Consider the following 12,708-nt stretch of genomic DNA (forward strand, 5'->3'; position numbering starts at 1 on the left):
GAAATAAGCAAACCTTTAGCAAATCTGATTCTAAGGTACTCTGATTTACATACTTCTCTAATTAAAGATTTAACATGTAAGAGTAATGTACTCTCTGATAGGTTTTTAATGATGAAAGAAATTTCCAGTTTTCTCCAACTGAGGTAGAAAAAGAAGCATAAAGTTCAGAATTCTTGAAGCTGTCAAAATTATGGAAAAAGTGATTTAAATTATTCATAAATTTAAGTTCTAGGAAAAACCTTAATCCAGAAAAGTTTCTATAACATGTCATGTGTTGAATAAACTTTGTAGCTGTTTAGATAGTATTATAAAAGATACTACAAGTATCAAAGACTGAGATGAAAGAAATGCATATTACCTGATAAAATCTGTAGTAGCCTTAAATTTCTATAAGTAATGAACTTTTGATACTGAAAAATATTTTTTTAAATCCATAAAGCATGGGAATAATTTCTCAGGTTTTTTATTCCATTTCTGCTGTACTAATACAGAGGTTGGCAAATCTTTTCCATAAAGGGCTAGATAGTGAACATCATACTTTTGGAGGGTATAATGGTCTCTGTCAGAACTATTGCATTATGGCTTTCTAGCACAGAAGCAACCATAGTTAATGTATGAACAAGTGAATATGGCTGGAAATTCAGTTTATGAAAAGTAAAATTTGAAGTTTAAAATCTTTACATCACAAAACATCTTTTATTTTTTCAGTGATTAAACAGATTATAAAACCATCCTTAGCTCACAGATTTCACAGAACGAGACGGTAGGCCAGGTAGACCCCACGGTGGTAGTGTCCTGACTCATGTACTATGAAAGTTTGGGACCCAGTTAATAAATTAACTGAGTTTGATATTAAAGATACTAATGCTAATCAAAGATACTTTGATATTAAAAATATTAAAAATAGTTCTAAAAACAATGAATTGTGGGAGTTCCCTGGCAGTCCAGTGGTTAGCACTTGGTACTTTCATGGCTGTGGTCTGGGTTCAGTCCCTGGTCAGGGAACTAAAATCGCACAAGTCACGCAGTGTGCCCAAACAAGCAATGAAATTTTACTAAGGAAGTTTCAAAATATATTACAAAAAATGAATACATAAGGTTCAAATATTCATCTTTTTTTGGTAATTTTATTTTTGAATACAGTTCTGAAAAGGCACATGTACATTCTGCTTCAAGCTACTTTGAATTAGAAAAAGAAAGTTACATCAAGATTTAATTTGAAGTTGAATTTTTGGTAAAAATTTGTTCTTACCTTAGAAACAGCTAGTCAAAACGGATCCAGACATATTTTCAGAACACTTGGTAGTCACATTTGTGAAAACCTCTCATCAGTCTAGATTGCAGCTCCAAGTTCCCATCCCCCTTCAGAAACAACTGACAAGCAAAAACTGTCAAACCCAACTTTTCAGAACTTTGTGAAACAGTTAAATGTTTACAGTAACTAATCAAACACTGAATCAAGAAAAAGGTAACTGGAAAATGGTAGCAAAAATGTATGATGTTTTTACTTGTCCTTGCTCATTCTCTCGCCAGCACAGTGGCATTCCTAAAAGAAAGAAACTTGTATTCCTTGTGTGTAAGTCCTTGGACCCTGCTTCTGGAAGGAGCAGAGCAGACTTGGTTGGAATATTGTTGTTTGTCTGTCACAAACTATCTGGGAGCTGCATGAAATAGTGGCAAAGCACTTGTTCCCAGTTCAACCTAACTGGGAACTCAGAGCAGAAAAGCAATAGACATCACTCAAAAAAAACCTGCAAGCCAAGCTAACAACTCACAGATGCTTAGGGGGTAAAATATGATGGAAACATAAAACAGATATTCAAAATCTGAGGAACAAAAGTTAATGTCGTTTCATTAAGAAATTAAGACATTCAGAAGCATCTATGAGAGGAATACAGAAAGCCATGCATATGCCCACAGCAAAACTCATGCTCAGAAAAGATATGAAACACCTTAAGCTTTCACTTCAAGCCAATCATTAGGCTAGCTAAGCCTAGCTAGGTATTTAAAGTAGTTTCCCTCATAGATCCTGCAAAGACTAGGATGTGTGCTTTTGAGCTTCTGGTGTTCAGGGAACCTCTGTTAAAACTCTAGCTTAACACAAGGAACAGACTTCAGTGATCACAGAAGACAAGAAATACATCCTTTGAAACTATAGTTTAAGAAATTCACTAAACAAATGGGCTACTATAGCCTTCAACAATCAAAAACAAACAAACAAATAAGAAAAAAACATGGAAAAGATGGAGACTTGATTTCCAAGGTTACCACATTATGAATCACAAATGTCCGGTTTTCAACAACAAAATCAACCCCCCAAAATCCCACAAGGAATGCAAAGAAATAGGGAAACATATCCCCTAGAAGAACAAAATACAAAGAAATAGGGAAACATATCCCCTAGGAGAACAAAACAAATATTAAGAAACCCTCCCTCAGGAAGCCCAAACTTTGGAGTAATATATAAAGATCATAGAACAATTATACTAAATATGCTCAAAAAGCCAAAGGAAAACCTGGACGAAGACTGAAGGAAATCAGGAAAACAATGCATGAACTGAATGAGGATATCAATAAAGAAGTAAAAAGTATAAACGGGACTCCAACAGCCACCATGGAAAAGGTTGACAGTTCCTGAAGAAGTGAAACATAGAACTGCCACATATTCTATTAATTCCCCTTCTAGGTATATACCCAAAGACATCACTTTGTCAACAAAGGTCCATCTAGTCAAGGCTATGGTTTTTCCAGTGCTCATGTATGGATGTGAGAGTTGGACTGTGAAGAAAGCTGAGTGCTGAAGAACTGATGCTTTTGAACTGTGGAGTCCCTTGGACTCCAAGGAGATCCAAACAGTCCATCCTAAAGGAGACCAGTCCTGGGTGTTCATCGAAAGGACTGATGCTGAAGCTGAAACTCCAATACTTTGGCCACCTGATGTGAAGAGCTGACTCATTTGAAAAGACCCTGATGCTGGGAAAGATTGAGGGCAGGAGGAGAAGGGGACGACAGAGGACAAAATGGTTGGATGGCATCACTGACTCGATGGACATGGGTTTGGGTGGACTCCGGGAGTCAGTGATGGACAGGGAGGCCTGGTATGTTGCAGTTCGTGAGTTCACAAAGAGTCAGACACGACTGAGTGACTAAACTGAACTGAAGGTTATATTGATACCAGTTCAAATTATATGGTATAAACTTGTAAATGCATTCTCTCCACAGTATCCACAAATAAAACATCTAAAAAATATATATACACAATAAAAAAATAATAATCAAATGAATCATGACAAAAAAGTAACAGTACACAAAGGAAGGCAGTGATGAAGCAAATGAAGGAACAAAAAAGCTGTAAAGCATACCAAAAACAAATAATTAAATGGAAAAATCCCTCTCTGTAATTACTTTGAATGTAAATGGATTAAATTCTCTAATCAAAAGGCACAGTCTTGTAGTAGGAAAAAAATAAAAGCATATTGCCTCAGGAGACTGTTTTAGATCCAAAGAAACAAATAGATTTAAAGGATGGAAAAGGATACTCCATGCCAGTAGTAACCAAAAACAGGTCAGGTGGCTATATTAGTATCAGACAAAATGGATTTTAGGTCAGTGTTACAGACAAAAAAATGACATTATATATTGATAAAGGGTCTATTAATAAAACAATTGTAAACATATCTGCACAAAACAGAGCCCCAAAATATGTAAAGCAAATATTGACAGAGTTCAAAGAGGCAAGAATTGTTGCAATTCACCACGTACTTAATGAATAGAACTTGTATACAGAATATCAATAAGTAAAAGACTAAAACAAAACTACAAATTGATTAAACTTCCCAGTCCATTCTGAAGGAGATCAGCCCTGGGATTTCTTTGGAAGGAATGATGCTGAAGCTGAAACTCCAGTACTTTGGCCACCTCATGTGAAGAGTTGACTCATTGGAAAAGACTCTGATGCTGCCAGGGATTGGGGGCAGGAGGAGAAGGGGATGACAGAGGATGAGATGGCTGGATGGCATCACTGACTCGATGGACATGAGTCTGAGTGAACTCCGGGAGTCGGTGATGGACAGGGAGGCCTGGTGTGCTATGATTCATGGGGTCACAAAGAGTCGGATACGACTGAGTGACTGAACTGAGCTGAACTGAACAGAAATAGAGCACTACACCTAGAAAGTACACACAAGTGCACACAATATTCTTTGGAATAAATCATATTTTAGGCCACAAAACAAATTTCAATAAATTCTAAAAGACTAACTCAAAGTATCTTTTCTGACAACACTGGAGTAATGATAGATATCACTAAGAAAAATTGGAAAATTCATAAAAATGTGGAAATTAAACATCATACTCTTAACCAATGGGTAAAAGAAGAAATCTGAGATTTGAATATACTTATAAGTAAATAAAAAATAATGATGCAACACAGCAAAACTTATGGGATGTAGCAAAGGCAGTGCTCAGAAGAAAATTTATAGCTGTAAATATCTACATTAAAAAAGAACGATCAAGTCAATAAGCTTAATTTTACACCTTGAAAAACTAGAAAAAGAAGCTAAATAAACCCAAAGCTAGCAGACACAATGAAGTAATATAGATTAGAATGAAGAAAAGTAAAATATGCACCAGAGAAACAATAAAACCTATGAAATGATATGTTTGTGTGTTTGTGTTTTTTAAAATGAAAATTTATAAACTTTTAGCTAGGTTGACTGAAAATAGGAAACTCACCATTGAGTATAATGTTATTATCTGTGGGTTTTTAATAAATCCCCTTTATCATGTTGAGGAAGTTCTCTTCTATTATTTTTCTGAACTTTTTTTTTAATCATAAAATAGTGGTAATTATTGTCAAATGCCTTTTTTCTCTGTCAGTAGGAATGTTAATGTGGTTTTTCCTCTTCAATCTATTAATATAGTCCTAACTAGTTGCTTGCTGCTGCTGCTGCTGCTAAGTCGCTTCAGTTGTGTCCGACTCTGTGTGACCCCATAGACGGCAGCCCACCAGGCTCCCCTGTCCTGGGATTCTCCAGGCAAGAACACTGGAGTGGGTTGCCATTTCCTTCTCCAATGCATGAAAGTGAAAAGTGAAAGTGAAGTCGCTCAGCCGTGTCCGACTCTTAGCGACCCCATGGACTGCAGCCCACCAGGCTCCTCCATCCATGGGATTTTCCAGGCAGGAGTACTGGAGTGGGGTGCCATTGCCTTCTCCGATTAGTTACTTACACACTGTAGCACAAACTGAATGTCTTAAACAACAGAAATGCCGCACAGTTCTAGAAGCTTGAATTCTGAGATCAGAGTGTTTTGCAGGACGATGCTCCCTCTGAACGAACTAGAAAAAGATATTTTCTAAGCCTGTCTTCTAGCTTCTGGTAGTTCTTTGGCTTTGGGCAGTTTAACTCCAATCTTCACGATGGATTTTCCTTGTGTATGCCTGGATTTTTATATGGTATTCCTCTTACAATAACACTCATCATATTGAAGTAAGGTCCCACCATTCTCCAGTACAATTTCATCTGAACACAAAATTCTATTCCAATGATCCTATTTTCAAAAAAAAAGGTGACTTTATTTGGTAGAGAGGTTAGAAAATCAATATGAATTTGGAGGAAGCACAATTCAAACAATAACACAGTGTATCACATTGATTAGTTTTTCCATGTTGAACCTTGTTTGCATTCTCTAATCCTTTTAAATTAAATCAGTGTGCTAGTATTTTGTTGAAAATTTTTGCATTTATGTTCATAAGGACTTCCCTGGTGGCTCATACGGTAAAGCGTCTGTCTACAATGCAGGAGACCTGGGTTCAATCCCTGGGTTGGGAAGATTCCCTGGAGAAGGCAATGGCAACCCACTTCAGTACTCTTTCCTAGGAAATCCCATGGACAGAGGAGCCTGGTGCAGGCTTCTCTGTCCATGGGGTCACAAAGAGTCGGACACGACTAAGGGACTTCACTTTCACTCATAAAAAATATTGGTATTTAATTATTTTCTTGTGATGTCCTTATATGGCTTTGTGTCAGGGTAATTCTGGCCTCATAGTATAGATTAGGAAATGTTCCTTCCTCCTCTTGATTTTTGGAAAAGTTTAAGAAATAACTGGTGTTAATTCCCATTTAAGTGCTCAGTATAATTCACTAGGGAAGTCATCTAGTCCTGGGTATTTCTCTGTTGGGAGGTTTTTATTGCCCTGTTTCATTCACTACTATTCAACATCATAGTAGGACTTTTTTACCAAAGCAATTAGGCAATAAATTATAAAAAGCATCCAAGTGAGAGAGAAAAGAGTAAAACTATCTCTGCTTGCAGATATGAATAGAGATCCCCAAAGAAGATCCACAAGAAGGCTACTGGAACTAAAAAGTGAATTCAGCAAGATTATAGGATAGAAGATAAATTTTAAAAAGTCCTTTGTATTTCTATATACGTGAAATAAATACCCCCCTCAAAATTAAGAGCAGTTCCCACAATATCAAGAATCAATCAAGAAAGGAGGTGTAAGACTTATAATAAAATGTTTATAATGTTTCAGAAAGAAATTTTATTTTTTTCATAAAGAAATTTTAAAAGGACTAAATAAATGGAAAATATGTTCATGATCCTGTATTTTTGGCAATGGATTACTGAATATGACACCAAAACCATGAGCAACAAATCTAGACTCAAAAATTAAAAGCTTATCTGCAAAGAATATTATCATGAAAGTGAAGAGACAGCCTGTAGAATGGATGAAAATATTTTCAAATCAAGTATCTGATAAAGGTGTAATGTCTAGAATATACAAAGAACTCATGCAACTCAAAAACAATTAAAATATGGGTGTTGAATAGACATTTCTCCACATAAGATATAAAAATGGCCATAAGATTTGGTAGACATGCAATTCCATTAACTATTAGGAAACTGAAATCAAAACAACACTCATTTACTATTTCATTCATACTAAGATGACTTTTTTATTTTTTAAAGGAAAAAAAATGTTGAGTGGGCCAGGACATAGAGAAAACAGAATACTCATAAATTGTTGTTGGGAATTGCAGCTGCTGTGGTAATGGTGGTTTCTCAAAAAGTTAAACCTAGAATTACCATGTGACTCGGCAATTCCACTCCTATATATATGCCAAAAAGGACTGAAAATGGGAACTCAAACACTTATACAATAACACTCATTGCAGTACTATTTGCCAAATGTGGAAACAACTCACCTATTTATCAACAGATGAATGTACCCCAAAAATGTAATATATACATATAGTGGAATATTATTTAGCCATCGAAGAATGAAGCCCTGATACATATGGCAACAGAAACGAACCTCTAGAATGTTATTCTAAATAAGTGAAATAATCCAGACTCAGGACTGGATATTCTACTTAAATTACATATTGTATACAATTGGCAAATGCATAGAGACAAAAGGTAGATTAAACATTACCAGGAACAGGGGTTGGAGATAGGAATGGGGATCGCTGCTTACAATTACTGCTTAATTGTGGCAGTTTCTACTTGGACTACTGAGACATTTTTGGAAATAGCAGTGATGATTCCTTAACACTGTGAATGTCATGCTGTTGAATTTTACACTTCAAATATGTATTAAATGTCAAATATTCTATGTTCTATCACAAGAGAAATTTAAAAGCCTCAACTGAAGATGTGATATCGAACTGGAACTGGTCATAGAGTAACTCAACTGAGAAAAGCATCAATAAGTGAGAAGTGTTACTTACTAGGCACATCTAATGCAGAAAGCAGAAAGACCTCATTAGATAAACCTACACAGTGGATGTAATGTTTTTAAAGGTAAGTGAAAAAAAAAAAAAAGCAATAATGAGAAGAAATGAGAGGGCAGTGAGATACAGTCCTTCTGTTACCCTCTTAAACTCTGGGAATGTAAATAGAGTAAAATCGACAGGCTGAAATTGTAATCCTCATTGACAATTCAGAAGAAATGCAATCTTTAACAGTTTATGCAATTCTTTATTATGGATACTCTTTATCATGACACTCAGATCAGATCAGTCACTCAGTCGTGTCCGACCCTTTGCGACCCATGAATCGCAGCACGCCAGGCCTCCCTGTCCATCACCGACTCCCGGAGTGCACTGAGACGCACGTCCATCGAGTTAGTGATGCCATCTAGCCATCTCATCCTCTGTCGTCCCCTTCTCCTCTTGCCCCCAATCCCTCCCAGCATGAGTCTTTTCCAATGAGTCAACTCTTCACATGAGGTGGCCAAAGTACTGGAGTTTCAGCTTTAGCATCATTCCTTCCAAAGAAATCCCAGGGCTGATCTCTTTCAGAATGGACTGGTTGGATCTCCTTGCAGTCCAAGGGATCCTCAAGAGTCTTCTCCAACACCACAGTTCAAAACCATCAATTCTTCGGTGCTCAGCTTTCCTCACAGTCCAACTCTCACATCCATACATGACCACAGGAAAAACCATAGCCTTGACTAGATGAACCTTTGTTGGCAAAGTAATGTCTCTGCTTTTGAATATGCTATCTAGGTTGGTCATAACTTTCCTTCCAAGGAGTAAGCATCTTTTAATTTCATGGCTTCAGTCACCATCTGTAGTGATTTTGGAGCCCAGAAAAATAAAGTCTGACACTATTTCCACTGTTTCCCCATCTATTTCCCATGGGGATGCAAAAGGGCAAGTAAACAGAATAATAGAAAATTTATCTCTACTAGTCTTTAATCTAGTTCACGGTAGTACTGTTATTCAAACAATATTAATAAGACTTCAAATACTAGGTTTCCCCTCATTTTTTCTTATTGTACTTGCATTATATAAACTTCTCATATATTTTCACATCCTCATAATAAAACTGACTTCTTTCCTCTTTTACCTTGTCCTGGATTCCTAGGTGGCGCTAGTGGTAAAGAACCCACTTGCCAATGCAGGAACCTAAAGAGACATGGGTTCGATCCCCCTGGGTCAGGAAGATCCCCTGGAGAAGGGAATAGCAACCCACTCCAGTATTCTTGCCTGGAGAACCCCATGGACACAGGAGCCTGGCAGGCTACAATCCATAGGGTCGAAAAGAGTCAGACACTACTGAAGCAACTTAGCATGCAAAGCTACCTATCTCCGTGCTGCTAATTTTATGCATCAGTTGCAATAAGGAGCTTACCAGGTCAATAGTTTTATCCAGATATCATTACTAAATACAATGTGTAATTTCCCAATATAGCATGGTCAGATTGCTGGCTTATATCATTTCCAAGGAAATTTTGTGGGTTTTTTCCTTAATTTATATCAATTTCTACTATAATACTAGACTTCCTTTTTTCCTACATAACAAAGGAGACCGACTACTGAACTAACACAAAATTATGAGTTCACCCTCACATATCCAAGAGGATCTAATCTCATTTGCTGGTTATATTTAATTAAAGCAACTAAAAACTATGAATCTCAGATATAAGTTAAGCACATGGCAAGATGGGACCCTTGATGAAACTTTGAGGAAAATGGTGATCAACCCTCAATCTTTGTTGACTTCTTGACCATTCCTCCATTCCCTGACTATCAGGGTCAGTTCTTAGATCCCCCTTTTCCATCTGATTTTCTATTCCTGTTTCCCTGATTTCTCTTTCTTTTTCTTGAGACCATGTTTGTTGTGCAGTGATACAATGGATCGGATCTTTGGAATGTGTTATTTAATCAGAACACAGGCATGAGTTAACAATAGTACAGTGTCTGTACCATAGGCTCAAAAGTTCACTGATTAATAGCTTGCATTCTTATTTTTAGTGTTCAATTATTCAATTTATAAATCTAAGTCTCCTTCAACTTGTAACACAACTTACAATCTGTCACAATAATCACTTGTAAATATAGAAATCTGTGTTAAAATTAAAGGTACTCACTTTTACTTATGTTGTTTGTTCAAATAATACTCAATTAGTTTATCACTTTGAGGGTGGAGAATAACCTTAAATATTTACCATGGTTCACAAATTTCATTATGTAAATTCTGTGAGTTATTTCAAGCTACATGCAAATATCAGTCTATTTTTCTCAAGCATTCAAAACCTCTAAATCTCAATATAGACAACAAAGTCTTCCTGTCACCTACAAAACTCTTTTAAATTGATATATCAGACTTTTAAATTAAAAAAAATCAAACAAGTATTTCAAAGTGTGAATAAAAGCATAATGATTAGAAAACTTGTCACCAAACTTCTTAAATATATCAAATAAATTAGCAATGCTATGAATTTTTTATAAACATGCACCCATTCAAGTACACCCACACACATATAAATATTTAAATGTTATTATAATTGCAAAGCAGTTTAAGCTTTGTGACCAAAAATGAAATTTGGGGTGAGGAATTTCGTTGGTGGATTAGGGGGCCTGAAACAACTAAAGGTTACCAGAACCACCACAACACTCTAAGGACCAGACCAATCTAAGAGCAATCATCACAGACGAAACCCACTGACAATGTTTACTCAACTGAAGCTAATGCTGCTACTAAGTCGCTTCAGTTGTGTCCGACTCTGTGCGACCCCATAGAGGGCAGCCCACCAGGCTCCCCCGTCCCTGGGATTCTCCAGGCAAGAACACTGGAGTGGGTTGCCATTTCCTTCTCCAATGCACGAAAGTGAAAGTGAAGTCACTCAGTCGGGTCCGACTCCCAGCGACCCCATGGACTGCAGCCTACCAGGCTCCTCCGTCCATGGGAATTTCCAGGCAAGAGTACTGGAGTGGGTTGCCATTTCCTTCTCCACCCAACTGAAGCAGTTAACCTCAAAAGACTATTTGTCTTCTAATGCTGATGGTGGTTTAGTTGCTAAGTCGTATTTGACTCTTTGCAACCCCATAGACTGTAGCCCACCAGGCTGCTCTGTCCATGGGCTATCCCGGCATGAATACTGGAGTGGTCGCCATTTACTTCTCCAATTGTCCTCTGATACATTGCTTAAATTTACTGGATAGGTAACCAGAAGAGTTCATTTAAATAAAAATAACCTAGGATGTTGTCCATTAAGAAGTTTACTTTTTCATTAGCAGTGTGAGATCCCATGAAAAACCAAAGGAAGAAATATTAGAACACTTAGACAAAGAAGAAGAAACTTTTTCTCTACCAAAGTATTATCTGAGTAAATGTGCAAAAGTCATGTCTGAGTCTTTTGGCTATGGCTCAGTAATTTAATGAATCATCCTCCTCAAAAACAAGTATAAAATTAGACAACATTTTCAAAACAAACCATATAAGGAATCTGAAAATAGACCAGTGGCAAACAAAAAATTGGAATGGGATTATTCATAACAACCTTCCAGAATTTCAGGTAAGAACAGAATCTGTTTTGCCCATGTGGAATTGCTCCATTGCTTCTCTCTTCCCATCTTGATCAGGAAGGACAGTTTTCACAGAGCATGGCTGATGACCATAACCAGAAACTTGGTTTCCAGAAAGGAAGACATATTCTTTGAAATGATAGATGTGGCAGTTGAATCCAGAAAAGTTACAAAAAATTTAAAAATAAAGCAGAATTCATACTTGCTACAATATATTAACTAAAATGCAAAATTTTGTTCATTTAAGTTAGGAAATGTGCAAAAAAATCAGGAAACTCTACTCTGGAAGTAAAGCAGGCAAATATAAAGGACCATGAGAGGGCCTAAGTGTTGGACTGAGTAGACAAATGCCTCAACTATATATATGTTTATATATAGAATATATTTGTGCATATATATATATGTATACACACACACACAAGGTGTCAATTATATTCAGTTGATTGTCCTTATTGATTTCTTGACTGCTAAATCTGCCCATTTATAATATGGGGATGTTGAAGTTTCCAGTTATAATAATTGATTTATCTGTTTCTCCTTGCAACTTTATTAGTTTTTGCTTCATGTAGTTTGTCATTCTGTTATTAGGTGCATACATGCTAAGGACTGTTATACTTGTTGAATAATTGATCCTTTTATTATTATGTAATACTCTTTATCTCTGATAGACTTCCTTCCTTTGAAGTCCTTACTAAGATTAAGATATCTACTCCTGTTTTCCTTTGATTTGTATTAGCGTGTTATATTTTTCTCCACCTATTAACCTTTATATATGTCTTCAAAATCATGCAGTTTCTTGTAGACAACTTATATTTGAGTCTTTTTTTTTTTTAACCCACAGGATAATCTGTCTTTTAATTGGTGAATTTAGACAACTGATATCCAAAGTAATTACCAGTTAAAAATTAAATTAGAGACCAAAACTATTAATCTTCCCAAACTTAATAATTTGTTATCACTTTTATGACAGAGCCATTATTGGCAAAAAAAAAGAAAAGAAAAACTGGTAAACATATAGCTATGTACCAAATTAATCATGTTATTACAAATATGTTTTAAAAATAACACTAAATTGTAAATTTTTCAATATCACAAAGAAAACTTGTGTTCTCAAATATTTCTGATACAAGCACTTAGAAGAATGTCATTTAATTTAATACTGTTTAAGCTTTCAAAAGTTGAAAATACTTTTCTGAAGATTATTTTATGATAGTACATATACAAGTCTTTATTTTGATAGAATAAAATCACTACCTTTGGAATTTCTAAGAAAATCTTATTTCAAAAATTCTCATGGACTTAAATCCAAAAAAGTTGTAGCAGAGAGGTGATAGGATATAAATGGAAGGGTTATGATGTAAATGATTTGCAGTGTGTAAAGCACTTA

Source organism: Bos mutus, chromosome 2, assembly GCF_027580195.1.
Source record: "Bos mutus isolate GX-2022 chromosome 2, NWIPB_WYAK_1.1, whole genome shotgun sequence".
Taxonomy (NCBI): domain Eukaryota; kingdom Metazoa; phylum Chordata; class Mammalia; order Artiodactyla; family Bovidae; genus Bos; species Bos mutus.